This window comes from Platalea leucorodia (genome assembly GCF_965183815.1).
Source record: "Platalea leucorodia genome assembly, chromosome: Z".
In the NCBI taxonomy this organism is placed as follows: Eukaryota; Metazoa; Chordata; class Aves; order Pelecaniformes; family Threskiornithidae; genus Platalea; species Platalea leucorodia.
The window spans coordinates 9,051,373-9,066,089 of NC_138858.1; the positions used below are offsets into that span (position 1 = coordinate 9,051,373).

The window sequence follows — 14,717 nt, forward strand, 5'->3', positions numbered from 1 at the left end:
ATATACATACTTCATTCCCTAAAAATACGTTTCTGTCAGCTGACAGTTCCCCTGAATTATTTTTTTCTAGAAACTCGTTAGCCTCAGATTGAAAGTAACTTGAGTCTTGTTGGGGTTTACAGTTTTCTTTTTTTCCTTCCCCCCCTCCCCCCCCGGTGATATTTTCTTTTTACTTCTCTCTCCTCTGAATGATAGAACTGGATGTACAAAAAATGAAAATATTTTGAATAAGGATGTTTCAGGTAACATTTTACCTGAAATTTTCTGAAATACACTTAAATCAAATATGTATTTATCAAAACTAGAGATATGTTTGTGATGAATAGGGTGTTGTGTATTTAAAAGATACTAACTGGAATTCCTATTGTTTTCACTAACACTGTTTGGTCTTCTTGTTAGGAGCCAGACCACTCACTTGCATATGGAGCTCATATTTCTCTATGAGGTTAAAATCTCATCCTGAAGTTGTATGATGGGAGTATCTTCAAGAAGACAGTGGGTCAGTGAGACTGAGGGCTCAGAGTTGGGGAGGGAGGGCAAGTGATGATTTAGGATTTCTTTTTTTTAATTACTTCTTCATATGCCCACAGTTCTGAATCTCAGTCTGCATTTTAGAGATTTCAAATCACAAAACTCCTAAAATCAAAACTCTTGTCTTGGACAGTGGCAAAATTCAACCAGCTTTTGCCTTAGGATCCAGACTTCCTTCAGAGGTTATACTGACTGATTCTAGACTACAGGCAAAACATTTCTTCCTTGGCTTATGTTATTTCTAGCACATAGCCCACACTGACCATGCTGACTTCTGAAGGCTTTTTTGTTTTGTTTTACACTTTGAGGTGACACATCAGGATCTGATTGAATTGGGAACAGTGAATCCTCTGTCTAAAACAGCAACCAGGTTTTTGAGAGTTCTGAGCACTGACTTCTCCCATCCCTTTCATTTACACTTCTTTTTTTCTCAGGATAAAGGTTTACTTTCCACTTTCCGTCTGCATACAGCTTTCTGCCAAGTTTCTGAACTCATCTTCTGAATGATGTCACTGTACTTTATTTAAGGAAATCAGCCTTGTCTCTTGATAAACTATCATGCCTGGATACTGTTTTATGGTTCTTATGTGAGTAGCAGAGAGTTATTTATGACTTACCTGACTGTTCTTGATAACATGCACCAACAATATCAAACGTAGTTCATCACCATAAAATAAAAAACACTTGGAAGGTCAGGGGTCTAAGTCCTCATTCACATGAGTTCACAAATGACACATATATAACACCTTCTCTTGACCCTCTACTGTCTGTGACACAAACAGCACTACTGAGGAGGTATCAAAAATAATTAACAAGCCTGGTATGGGAAAAAAGAAAATAGCACTATAGTAAGCCATTCAATCAAGGCACTTCTTTCCCATCCCCCAGTAAACTGTGTATTTGCCTGCTCTTGCAATATTGCTGTTTGTGTTCTTGGTATTATAAAACACAGAACTGAGTAATTTTTAATAATATGCACATGAATGCTAATGTATGGAAACAGTGAGGCATGAGGAGTTTGTGTCCAGATTCAGACACCTTGCCTTTTAGCTATGTATCTCTTTGTTTTTAGTGGAGTGGCTATATGCACATATTTTATAGTAATTACTTTCTGGATGTGTTTTGTAAGATGACAGAAATATGTTCCACATATTTCTATGTTATATGTGGGACATAAAGTCATCTTGTGGAATAATCAGAAGACTTCCAAGCAGGTATGTGTTGATTAATAAAGTCTTTATGGCACTTTGTTTTTGGGCGGGAAGGAATCATGATAGATATTTTGAAGCAACTAGAGTGGAATGTAAAATATAAAATTATTAGTTGAATCCTCTTTATCTAAATGAATTAGGCTGTTTTGGACAGTTTGAAATTGTCTTGCCTAAAACAGAAGGTTAACGTAGCAGGGAGTGTATGTATGTGTAAAGAGCACTTTGCGAGTATTGGACAATTCAAATTCTAACGTTTACTTGTGATTGTTTATTTTACATATAATAGAGTAGCTGGATGATGAAGTATATTAGTTCTTTAATAATTTATAGAAATGCTTTGATGTTGCAGTAATTACATTAAAGGTCACATATCAAAGGTAATTTGGTTGAGCAGCTGTGATGGTTTCTGAGCAGCAATCAATATTGCTGTCCGTGGTGCTGATTTCACCAAGGGGACTGCCAGATTAAAGGAGGCTTATTACCAGCCAGCCAGACACGGGGGAAATCAAGAACAGATTGGAGAGATGCGCTATTCTCTTTCCCCACCTATAATTAACACTGTTCACCGTAATCTGTGCTAATCCTTCATAGTGGGAAACCACTTCCCCCCCCCCCCCCCGACATTATAAAAAGCAAATTAGGCAAGCAAGAGTAATTTGGGAGAGCAGGAGAAAGTAGAGAAAGTAAAAGTTGATTCACCCTTGGGATTTCTCATGTTGATATATCTCTCAATGATAAAACGAAATATCAAAAACACAGCCTATGGTCTTGGGGAAAGCATGGGGAGGCGGGGAAAGTGATCTACACAATGACAGTGCAAAGGATGTGAGAATTATCTGCCTGCAGATTTGGTATAATATTATCTATTTGCCCCACAAAGCTCCACAGGAAATGAAATCAGAGAAATAAAATTATGTTTTAAGTGTAGTCATTTTGATTACAAATTACAGTGAAGCTAACTTTTTCTCCCCTTTCTTTTTTCTTTCTGAAGCGAATGGCAGAGGATAATGCTGAGAAATGTAATTATGCTATCAAGATCTACTTTTATTTATAGCACAAATAAACTGAGCTCATGTATGATAAGCACAGTGGCATTTTTTTCCTCTAGTTCTTTGTGGCTCTCTCAAGCAATGGGAGTGAATAGTCCATGTATACTTGGTTGGAGATACCTCCTTTTTGCATAATGTTAAAACCTCCCTGTAAAACTTGCAAAGAATAACTATGAATTTAAGTAGTTAAGAAACTGTTAACTTCAGCAATCTGCAGGGCTTATTCAGGCTGGGACATAGACTGGGTTTTCTTACTGTATCTATTCCTCTTGAAACACAAAGTGGTACTACTGCTATGCTAAATTTCTCAGTCCATAACATAATTAGTTTTCTTCCTAACTGTTCTGGTATCCTTTGTCTCTTCTGCCATCTAGAAAAAATGCATTCTGCTTTATTCATCATATACAAAAATATGCATCTTTAACATTAGAAGACAGGTGAGCTCATAAAAATCCTATTAAACCCAGTTTTAAACAAACAAAAATACCCTCTCTAATGAAACTAACATTGTGCTTAGTTTAAAAAAAAAAAAAATTGAAAAGTTTTTCAATGTTATTGGTCTTATCCAGCTCAAATTCTTATGTATATGTGAGGAAAGACACCTAAGCATGGCAGGGGGAGGGGAGGAGAGGGTGTCTTGCAAAGTCTAGTCCCTCTTGAATCCTTGTAATAAGGCTTAAATGAGACATAAGTGTCTTGTGGACTTCAGAAGTCCTGCGCATGTAGCATGGATTTCACTGTTCAAGCAGACCTTGCTGTAACTGTACAGTCTTATTGTCTTTTTCTAATATTTCAGAGCTTTTTCCAAAAGCTTGTTAGAAAACCATTAAACCACATATCGCACTGCACAGTGTGTTATGCCAAAAATGGTATTATATTCCCACACCTTCCCATTTAAAAAATTTTCTTTACCAATGTAAATTGCAATTTGGTCAGCAGTGGCAGGCTGGATGGGTTCCATTGATTAAAGTAGCCTGCTGAACACACAGCCTGCTCACCATGCCCTTTAGATTTTGAAAGAAAACACATTTAATTGTTCCCTTGGGAGAAACATGTCTGTTTTCTGAAGTTAAAAATGAAGATGAAAAGGAATAAAAACAGATTTGAGGTAAGAGACTTGAAAAAAACAGTCCTGTAGAAATTCTCCAGTGCATAAAAATCTTTGAGTGTCAATGTCATGGTTAAAAAGGGTTATTATTTTTTTTTTTACCCCTTGTTTCCTCCTTCTGACTGACCAGCCAGTAAAAGGACTTTTGAATCTTGCTTTGGGGAAAGGATGGGACAAGAGAGGGAAAGGAAACCATATGCACTTTCCATTTGCTAAAAACCCCCGTAGTTTGACAGAGCTGTTCTGTTCACCAGATGAGATGAAACACCTGGGTCCTATCTGCTTGGTAAACATTAAAGTTCCATTTCACTAGTTAAAGATTGGCTTCTGTATCCCTATACAGCAGCCTCTAGAATACAAAGTAAACTCCTTCCCTGCCACCCAGTCCGAAGAGCTTTGGAGGAAAAGGATACAGTGCAAGCATTCTGACAGAACCAGTGTGTTGGCTGCATGCTGTTATCTCAGCTTGAGACTGGTGTATTCATCATATTTGTGGTGGCTAACCAAGCTTAGCTTGATATGCAAAATGGGAACAAGGCTTCTCAGTTGTGTTTGAGATTTGGTGGTAACTGAAAAATGGTGTGCAAAAAATAAATTATAAAAGTAACATTGTCTTGTCTTTCTAAGTTGACACCTTTTGGCTCTCAAAGGACAATTTCCAAGTTATTCAACAAAAGATTTCGCTGGACCTTCATTTGCTTTATGTGTTATTCAATGACAACTTTTCTCTCTGACGTGTCTGCCATAGGAGGATCAATCTAATTTTATGTACAACTGTAAAGATGAATGATAAGTAGAAAGGATTCAGGCAAGTACAAGCTGAATAAATTATAAAGGGCAAATGATGACAGGACTGGGGGTCCCAAGAGACAGTGATATGATAACAGAAACTAAAGATGAATTTATGATGGATGTAGTTAGCATGTACTGCGGCTGTTAATTCTTCAGGGTAGTTTTACAACTTCTTGTGATTGGAGCAATCAAAGTATTTCATTTTAAAGAGATGCTGTATATTTTCACTTGTCTGTTCTGCATATTTGTATGTATGGCCTCATTTATATGCATAGCAGTAAACTCCCATAGGCTAGTCAAGCTTACCTCCCATCAAAGGGCCCCTGTTCTCCAAACCATAATGCCACTGTTTATGCATAAATAAATAGATAATGTGTAATGATTCGAGGGCAAACCTGGATCTCAGAAAAAAAAAGCTTCCATTTTCATAGAACACAGCAATAAAATCTTTTCAGATCCTGCAAGTAGCTGAGCACCTTCAGCTACCTTCAAAGCCAAGCCTAGGGATTGAGTTAGCTCACAGCTCCCTGATGAAAAATTATATATAACAAGTTTCAGGTAGGTCAAATTTTGGGCTTAAGCTACTTTAAGAGCAGCTGATGCAGCATTATAAAGTTAGAAGCAAATCTGATCTCGGAGCAGTTCTTGATTGCATTTCATTCATACTCTTATTTCTATCTCTTGTTCCTTATTATTAAGGATATTTGCATGAAAATGATCTCTTTTTCCTTCCTCTGAAGGGTTGTCTTTTGTCTGTGAGTAATGCTTACTCTGGTCTACATTTGTGAATTCCATGGGTTTGATTCTGACTTCATTTACCCAAGTGTAAATCAGCAGTGATCTGATTGAGGTCAAGGGATTTATATGGCGTAGGAAAGAGCAGACTCAGCTATATTTGTCACTGCTGGAATGATGTCATCGTGAACAGTACCATAGCTCTAAATGAGGAAACATATTTCTACCAAGAATCTTTGCATCCAAATATCTGATCTCACAAAATGCTGAGCATCCCTGACACCTGCTGGGCCATTCAGTAGCTCCCACAGGCTTTTTATTAGAGAGAGGTCCCAACTCCAAACTATAGGAATTAAAGATGGTTGGTGTCTTGGTGTTTCAACAGTGTTAGCCATTAGACATTAATGAACCCTAAACACTGGGGTTTCCAGTTGCATCACCCTACTGATTCAAGTGATGAGGGGATATGCCCAGGAATAACTTGCAAGCAGTAAACTTCCACTTCTCATCCCGTGTTCTCAGTCACAGAGAGAGAGAGGAAGAGAAGAGCAGGCACCCTTTAACAGTCAATTTACTTTTCATCTGTTCAGTCATATGGATGATATTGTGTGGCATTGCCTAGTCTAGCAGTCATTGTTCATAGGCTAACCTTTCCATAAACACTGACTTCCCATATTTGCACTGTATAGTAATGGAGAAGCATGTGCTGATTGTGTTCTGTAATGTAAGGCCAACGTAAGCTTTCAATAAAACACTCAGATGAAGATGCTGTATAATTATGTGATTTTGACTTCCATCTGTGGCAATATGCCCGCCTATACTACAGGTTTACCAGTAGCAGCTGTACTACTCATAGCTTACATTGGTGTAAGGTGTCTGCCCTGTCTTTCTTCATGCAATGCATACATGTCTTTAAATCCTTCAGATGCTCAGTGAGACAATAGCAATTTTTTTTTTTAAGTACAAAGATTGAAGACCATACACAAAAGTGATGGATCAAGAATGTATGTCCACCACCAAAATTATTGTTATTGAAACCCATAGAGGTGTGTCTTGGTCTAGTTTAATTTAAATAGCATGTATAATAGCAATGAAAACATGAAACCACAGACTTGAATACTGTGGAGCAACTACATTCCATGACTGTAATTCCTGGGGGGTGATTATACAATAAGGACTTGAATCTTGCCTGAAACATTATTTCTGCAAGTGCTACTCATGCTATGTAGGTTAGGAACATCTACTCATGTTGAAAACAGACTTTCAGTTGCAGTGTAGACAGACTGCAAGCCTTGCCATGTGTAATCCAGCCACTGGCTGCAGATCTTTTAAAAAAGCTGTGTATCCTATATTAAATAGTCTAAGAACATGATTTGTGCATTAAGCTTAAAAATGTGCTTAAAGTTAAGAACACCTTTTAAAGAACTATCTGAGCTGGAGTGCTTTTGGGAGTGGCAAAAAATGTCCCATCTCTTCACTTATGGATAACTTTTGATAGGACTTGGCATGATGTAACCTATTTAGCTTCTGAGCTTCACTTCTGCTGCGCTCTTACTTTGGCAAGGAGAAAGTGGTCGGGAATGACTGACCATGAGATTGCACTATCATTTCAGGCAAGTAGATATCTGAAGTGACTTTACTCTGTTGAGTAGCTGCAGTGACTTACAGTGGCACTGCATGTATGAGCTGCTGCACTTGGCAGGTTCCCAGCAATGTCAAATCTTTCTGATTAGTTTCTGTAAGTACAAGGACAAAATTAAGCCTAACCTATTTTTCAAAGAAGAAATGTGCATTTTCCATTTCTCTCTTTAATGGGAACTTCTTATATCTTGTTTCCCATACTTTTTCTCCCCTCCCCTTCCCACCATTTCACCCCTTAAAAAAAATCATCTTTCTAAAATACAATTGCTTTTAAAAACACATGCCTTCAAATTTCTTTGAGTTCTGTACCATATTTTGACCTTGATATGCATACATTTTCAGCACCAAATGAATCCTATGGTGCTAGAATGAAGTTGTTCCCTTCCTTTCCTTTTAGGTATGGTAAAATACAATCCTCAAAGCTTCTACTGCTTTCTAGTGCATATTTTCTTTGGCATGTTGCAAAAAATGACTTCTGATCACTGGCTTTGGAGGCAGGTTTTGGCAGAGCAAGTCTTGTCCGGCTATAACTAATGCATTCCAAGCTCAGGTTGCTCCTTCAAACAGATGGAGTGATTTCTTTTTTCTCTCTTGTTCTATGAATGGCTTTAATGGTAAATATGTAACTTATGAGACATGCTAGCATGAGTTTCTGATTTCATTTATAGCTTTGATCAATGGAGTAGCATTTTATTTCCAAGGTGGTAAAACTAGAATCAGATTTTCTGGGTCTTTTTATTTATGGCTGACTTATTGCCAAGATCTTCCTTGGTAAACATCTGCGACATTGCTTCTGTCTTGTGCATTATTTTGTGGTGTCCTTTCTCAGTAAAGTCACACTAGTGCCTCATGTCTGGCCAAACAGCATTTTCTCCTTCTTTTCTCCTCTGTCCCATCTCACTCTGTATGTCTGTCCTTGCCATCTCTTACCTCCTTTGTAGATTTGTTGGAAACATTACCCTGTGATCATGTAATGTCTGCCTGGTGAAATGAATTGAGACTGCAGCTGCTGAGGAACACCATGCTTCCCAACTACTGCCTGGAGAGTAGATACTGGGAGATCACGGGTTTTTTTCCAGACAAAGGGAGAGACTTAGGTTACTGATCCTTTTCATGTTTTGTGACGCTACACATATATAGATAGCAGAGTTGGCTTGTTGTAAATCTGATGTTTCTTGAAATTATGAGGCTTAGTGTATGTGAGCTTTTCAGTGTATGTTCATGTTGCCCAAGAGAAACAAGGCAGCCAGGAGAGTGTTGTTGATGCAGTGTTCTCTTGCCTGTTCTCCCTTAGAGCAACTGGGGAGTGACTAGGGATTGACTTTTGTGCCCATGCTTATCCTGCACAGGGGAAGGGAGGTGGGGTGTGTGCAGAGGGGGTGAGCCTTGCAGGCTAGGTGTTTTGGTGGTAGCAGCCTGCTGCTCCCAGCTTATTATTTTTTCTACCACTGCACCTTCACATTGCTTGATGTTACATACATTTTCACCTGGGAGGGAAGCGGCTAAGACACTCCTGGGGAAGCTGGGCACAACATGTTGCTAGCATTCAACAAGCAGACTGCTGCTGAGGGGATCCTGAGAAAAAGCGTATGTTTGCAGGCTCAATATGATTTTTGGACACTATAGTACAAGCTCTGCAAATGTGGAATGATACAAAGAGTAAAATAAACATGTGACACCCTTCAAAGTGTCTCATGTCCCAGTGGAGGTCATAAATTTATCTATATTGCTATGTGTTTCTCTTTTATTTTTATTCTGTTAAGCCTTAAACCTTTTCCATCAGCACTCTGAACCCAAGCTGCCATAGCACAGTGGTAATGCCTCTAAAGTGAGCCTGTCCAAACTAATTTCATTGTCCTTGTTGAGTGAAGTGCAACAATTAAGCAGGCAGCACAAATGGGTCCAGATAAATTGGGTATTTACAATTATTTCAGTTTGGATAATCTAATGTGATGTTCATTGTGCAGCTAAGAAATATGCTTCCAGTGAAGGGGGGCTCTCATGCTGTACTCTTGTCTGCTGGGTGTAAATTCAGAGTAACTACATGGACTCTTGCAGAGTTTAAGCTTCTTTACAACAGTGCTGCTCAAATGAGAATCTTATCCTCTTTCTTTAGATGCCCTGTAAAGCTGTCTCCCTTCAGCTGTGCTTGCACTTTAGAGATACAGCCAGGGGAGCTGGAAGGTCATTTCTTTTTTTTTTTTTCTGGGCCAGGGTTTTGTTGTTGAACTCGTTCACTTTGGGGAATCCAGCTTTCTTTGAGCGCCTCTTTGCTCTCCAGCACTGAAACTCTGACTGACAACTTGAGTTACTCTCCAGATCTGGCATTGCTGCTGACTTTCTAGATGGCATTGCAATCAGATCCCCTCATTACCAATGAGGTCTTGGTATTAGCACCTTGGGGCTGTATTCTGCCTTTCCCCCAATTCCAGATGAAAACTCATAGCAATCCCAGTTGAAAGGCAGGGGGTTTATACCAGCAGATTGACACTAAAAGGCAGATCACTGCTACTTTCTGCTTCATTTCTTCGCAGGATACGTTGCTTCTCCTTTCCTCCTCCTGGTCCCCCCCCTGCTAAAGCAACAGTGTTGCTGAGCAATCTTCACCAACTTAATCACATTTGGGACCAGTGTTTTTCCTGCAGACCCTGGAGTGTGCAGTGCTTAGGCCTTGGTTATTAGTTTACACAATAAATGAAGCCCATTAGAAGAGGATAATCAGGGCTTGGAGAAGGCCACCTCACTCGTTATCTGAGGAGGTTATGTTAAGCCTCTGTAGTTATTAATCATACTTTCCCATGCAGATAGCTGAAGATTAAGAGTCACATTTATCCTCTTTGCTCCTCATTCTTTCGCACTGATGTGCAAATGCTCTTTATAATCATTGTTATTATGGTTATTTGTAGCCCATCCAGTCAGCCAGGACTGATCCTGAGATGTTGCTCAAAGTCTTGCATCTATCCATGGTGGCTTGATGATACAGATCAGAGCCACTGGAGGTCTCTTCATTTATATGTCAGAAAACATCCTTGAGAGCCCTAGAAAGTCTCTGCTAGCTGTTATTGAATTGCAGTATCTTGTCTAGAGGCCAAGAGAGTTCTGAACAGAAGCTGACACTATTATAAGAGCCAAGTTTAACAGCAACCTTCTTGATTTCACTTGCTTTGCCTTTTAATACCAGCTCTAACCTTGAACTTAGACTAAGATGACATGCTACCCCATGGCTTTTTGAAATCTAGCCTAATGCCCTTTTAATCAAAGTGAATAACCCTTTTCTCCTTACTTCATTTTTAAAGCACTTAAATTAACTGGGATAAAATCAGATCTGTACCAGGTGGACTCAACAGTGTTTTAAAAAAAAAAAAAAAAAAAAAAAAAGTTTTAAAACAGAAGCATTTATTCCATCAGAGAAAATTTGTCTTTTTAATTTTTTTCCCTAGAAATATTTCTGTTTTTTCTCATTCTTTTTCTGGTGACACATGCACGCACACACAAGCACACACACACACAAAGCAACAGCTCAAAAAAACCTTCATCAAAACCCAGGTACTTGGGCAAGACAGCTGAAGTCTTTTCTCCCCAGAAAGACTTTAGTCGTGGAGCGTTTGCTTCTAATAAAATTACGGTTAAAGCAACAGTTAGCAACTAACTTCATTCAGCATATAGTGACTGCACAACCATACAGTTGCAGATCACATCAATGTACAACTACTTTCATCAGCTTGCCCCCCCCATTCATTTTGTTTGTGTCCACTCTCAGCTTTATTGAAGCTGTGCTCCAATTTTCTTCTTGTTCCACTTAAAGAAAACTGCTTTTCTCTAACAGGGTTTAGCTCCTGAAGTAGGGACCATGTCAGTGATATACAGAAATCCTAAACCAGTAAGTTCATAGTATGTATCATGCAAACTTAAAATCACCAGTTCATCCAATTGCTAAATCATGTGTTCATTCTATGTTCATAACATTTCTCCTTTGAAGCAAATAAAACTCCTAACCCTGATTTCTCCTTAAGAAGTGTAAGTGGGTCTGTTTGACTCACACTTGCAATGAAAACACTAATATGCAATGCTTAAGCTTCCCAAATGCTGTGCTTAGATACTGATTCTGCGTATCTGTAGAAAATCAGCATTGCTGTCTTGACTTGGAGGTCTACTAGTCTCTGTTATGTCATGATCTTGCTCCTCCTTTTTTCTTTTTCTTTTTGTCCTAGCCCAGACAGTGTGCTTGTTAATGCGTAAGACTCTTGCTAGGGCCTTGTGTTTGATTTTTTTGTTTTGTTTTGTTTTTAATGAAAGTATTTTCTCTAGAAAATGTCAATTCAAGACCTTTCCATTTGAAGGATCATGATGGTTTTGGTCATGCATTTATTTGAAACTGATTTCTTGAATCTGTTAAAAAATTCTTGTTCAAATGAAAGGGCCAGAAAAGCAGAAATCAACCCAAACAAGCAGGCATGACATTTGCTTGACATATGGATCTTCCCCAGTAAAAATCTCTGCCTTACCTAATTCAAAGTAAGAAGTGGACAGACACTGGTTTTCCTCTCCCCACCCCAATTAAACTTCTTACTCACCAGATTCTTAGCTATTTGAAGACAACATTTGCACATGTGCTTCCTTTATTTTCTATTCCCTTTATTTTCACAGAAATCACTAAGTAATTTACCTGAAATACTAAGGATTTTTTTGAATAGATGAAGATTTTTTTATGGATCATTGAGGCACAATACCAGACCTGGTTGTTTTTAAGAAGAATATGTAGGGTCTTGACATGCTGTAATGAGATGAGACTAGGCATACAGACTGGCAGTTTACTGTAGCTGACCTCAGATTTCATTAAGATGTTGGCAGCTCCTCAGTTATCTGCCTCAAAACTGGTCTCCTTTGTCTTCCTTTAGGTGGGAAAGAGAGGTCATGAGAAAGTGTAGGAGAAAATATATATGAGAAAGTGTGGTTTTGAGGATTAAAACAGAATCAGGATTTAGGAAATCTAGATTCAGTACTTGCCTATGTGACAGAAGTCAATGAACCCACATTTGCCTTGATATCTTACCTACAAAATGGAGCTAATTAACCTTCCCCCACTGTTACCTCTTTGATTAGTAGACATTTAGAGTTATTCAGAGTAGGATTTTTCCCTTTATATGCATCTGTGTTTGTGTACAGTATTTAGCAGTAACAGCTCCTGCTTTTGACTACAGTGTCCTAGACAGTCCTGTGATGCTGACAAAGGATGATAACTATTGGGAGGGAAAAGCTTTCTTCCAATATAAGGTGATGGCTCAGGATGATTCTTGCCTTTCAGAAAGGGACTCTATCTTTCCTCTTTCTCATGATTGACCTGAAAATAAATATGGGAAGAGTGACATTCTTACTATTGCTTTTTTTTTTTTTTTTTTTTTTATAAAAAAGGCAAAAGAAAGGAGAATTTCACTCAGACTCATGCTATACTTGTCCATACTGTATTTGACATCTGTAATAAAATTTGGGTCAGATATGCTTTTCAATAAAAAGAGGCATTCTACAAACAGTATCATGCTTGTATTAGGGTCATGTCAAGAATAATAGAGACTATTGTCACTGCACTGAACTTCTGCATTGTATTAAGTATTCTTCACTTCTCTCCTCTCTGCTTCTCTCCAAGACATAATACAAGATGCCTATCATGTTCCACCACATCTAACCAAAGGGCACAGAAAGGGAAGCTGGTTAGCAGGGAGCAAGGTTCCTCAAAGTTATTCTAGCATCAATGAGCACAGCGAAAAGCTGGAGCATTCACATTATCTTGCTTGATGATAGGTATGCTCTCCCCCTATCTGGATGAGAATTGCAGGAGGGAAGGAAAGCTTTTGTTAAGGGGAACTTTATTTTTTTCTTACTATTGCTTCATGGGGAGGTTGCATATTGTTTTTTCTGTGAATGAACAGTGTCCTGGGGATAGATGAGGGAATGACACATTGGCATAGGAAAGAGATGGTCCCAGATAACTTCCTTTCAGTGTTGTCTGCCCAAAGCCTCCCATGCTGCTCACAGGTGCACAAACTTTAGGCACCTGCCTGTATGCAGAATAGGTCCTATCCGTATTGTCTTAACACTGAGTGAGATTCCATGCTGTAGCTGTACACTGTCCACCCACACCAGAAAAGTTCATGTGCTATCACAGACCTGAACCCACCTCTGACCTGTTCACATCTAGGGATGGGTCTTGGCCTTGATTGCCTTATACATCTTGCCCTACCAGTTCCGCATCTGTGCCCACAGCAGTGTGGTGGCCCAGGAGTCCTGATCTGCCTACCCTTTTGCATATCAGCATCTGTTTCTAGTCCTCAAGAATGCTTCAGCACTGAGCCTCAGTCAAGCCTCATTCATGTCTGGTGGGACAACTGGAAACAAGGAGGAGAGACCACTGAATTTCATTTCACTCATAGCTCATAAAAGGCTTTGAAGTCCGGTCATGTAGGTAAAGGAATTATTTGCTTCAAATTCCATGCCCGGGGCTGATCCAAGATGTTTTCACTGAATCTTATCTGTTTCTGAATGGTATTTTCTTGGGTAGATGGTGAAATCTAGTTCTCTCCATGGGTGTGACACCCGCTAACCTCTGTCCAAAGCCAGGTTTCACTTGACCAATGCATCAAGAATTTAGTGTCATCTGCTGGGCACCACACATCTGCATTTTCCTTCCCTTTCCTTCTCTCTTCTCTCTTCTTTTTTCCAAAGCCTAGTGACATCCTTTGCTATATTTGAGGTGCTAGCATAGATCAAAGTCCTCCCAGGATCAAACAACGTGCTGCATGCAATCCTTACGGTTACAAACAAGGTCTTTCACTGACAGAAACACGTTTCTGTGCTGCATTTTCAGCAGCCTATCAGACTTGATTCAAAGGCAGCTTTTGATTTCACAAGAAAACTCTCATCTGCCCTTCCCCCCGCAATTCTTCAGAAGGAGGGGGAGGGGAAAAAAAGGCTCAGTTTGGCTGAAAGAAAAGGGAGAACAGCTTTCTTGAAACTTTGGAGAGAGATTTAATATACCCATGCTGTATGCTTTGTTTGGTGTATCAAGTAGAAGATAGATAACTTTAATGGAGGATAAATGTATCTAATGTAAAAAGCAAGAAAGACAGGACTGAGAAACTTGCCTGAGTCTTTGTTACATCATTCTCATGGTATTTTTTACTATCCTGTGTTCCTCACTTTCCTATAAGATTATTGCTCTTCAAATAGCTCTTCAGTATAACCTTTGTTTTTTCAAGCCATAGGTGGGTCCAGAATACATTTTGAAAGTTCGATAAATGGTTTTCAACACAGGATACTAATTACTATAGGCAACTATTTCCCAGGAGTCTTTTCTTCATACAGCTTCAAGCAAACCTTCAAAGGAGATGCATTGAAAATATAAGTATTGATGTACAGTTTTCTGACTAGCTTAGATCTTTTGTATTCTATCTCTTGGGACTTCTGAAAAGCTTTCTGAAAATTTAGGTGATGTAGACACTGAAAAGTGAATGCAAATAATAATTTTGCAAATCCCATTAGTAGAGCTTCACATGTGTTTCCAGTACTCTGAAAACACTGTTTGCTGCACAACTTGGGGTTTTGCTGTGTTTTTCTTTTTCAGAACATTTGATAAAAATCCTTTAAAAATTATTT

At 38.9% G+C, this 14,717-nt stretch overlaps 1 protein-coding gene across 20 annotated transcripts in view; it reads left to right on the forward strand.

Annotated features, from left to right (window-relative positions):
• CELF4 (CUGBP Elav-like family member 4) overlaps positions 1-14,717 on the forward strand; it is a gene marked incomplete at both ends in the record, with an annotated part of 696,584 nt that overhangs the window by 92,382 nt on the left and 589,485 nt on the right. The gene's annotated exons all lie outside the window — the stretch shown is intronic.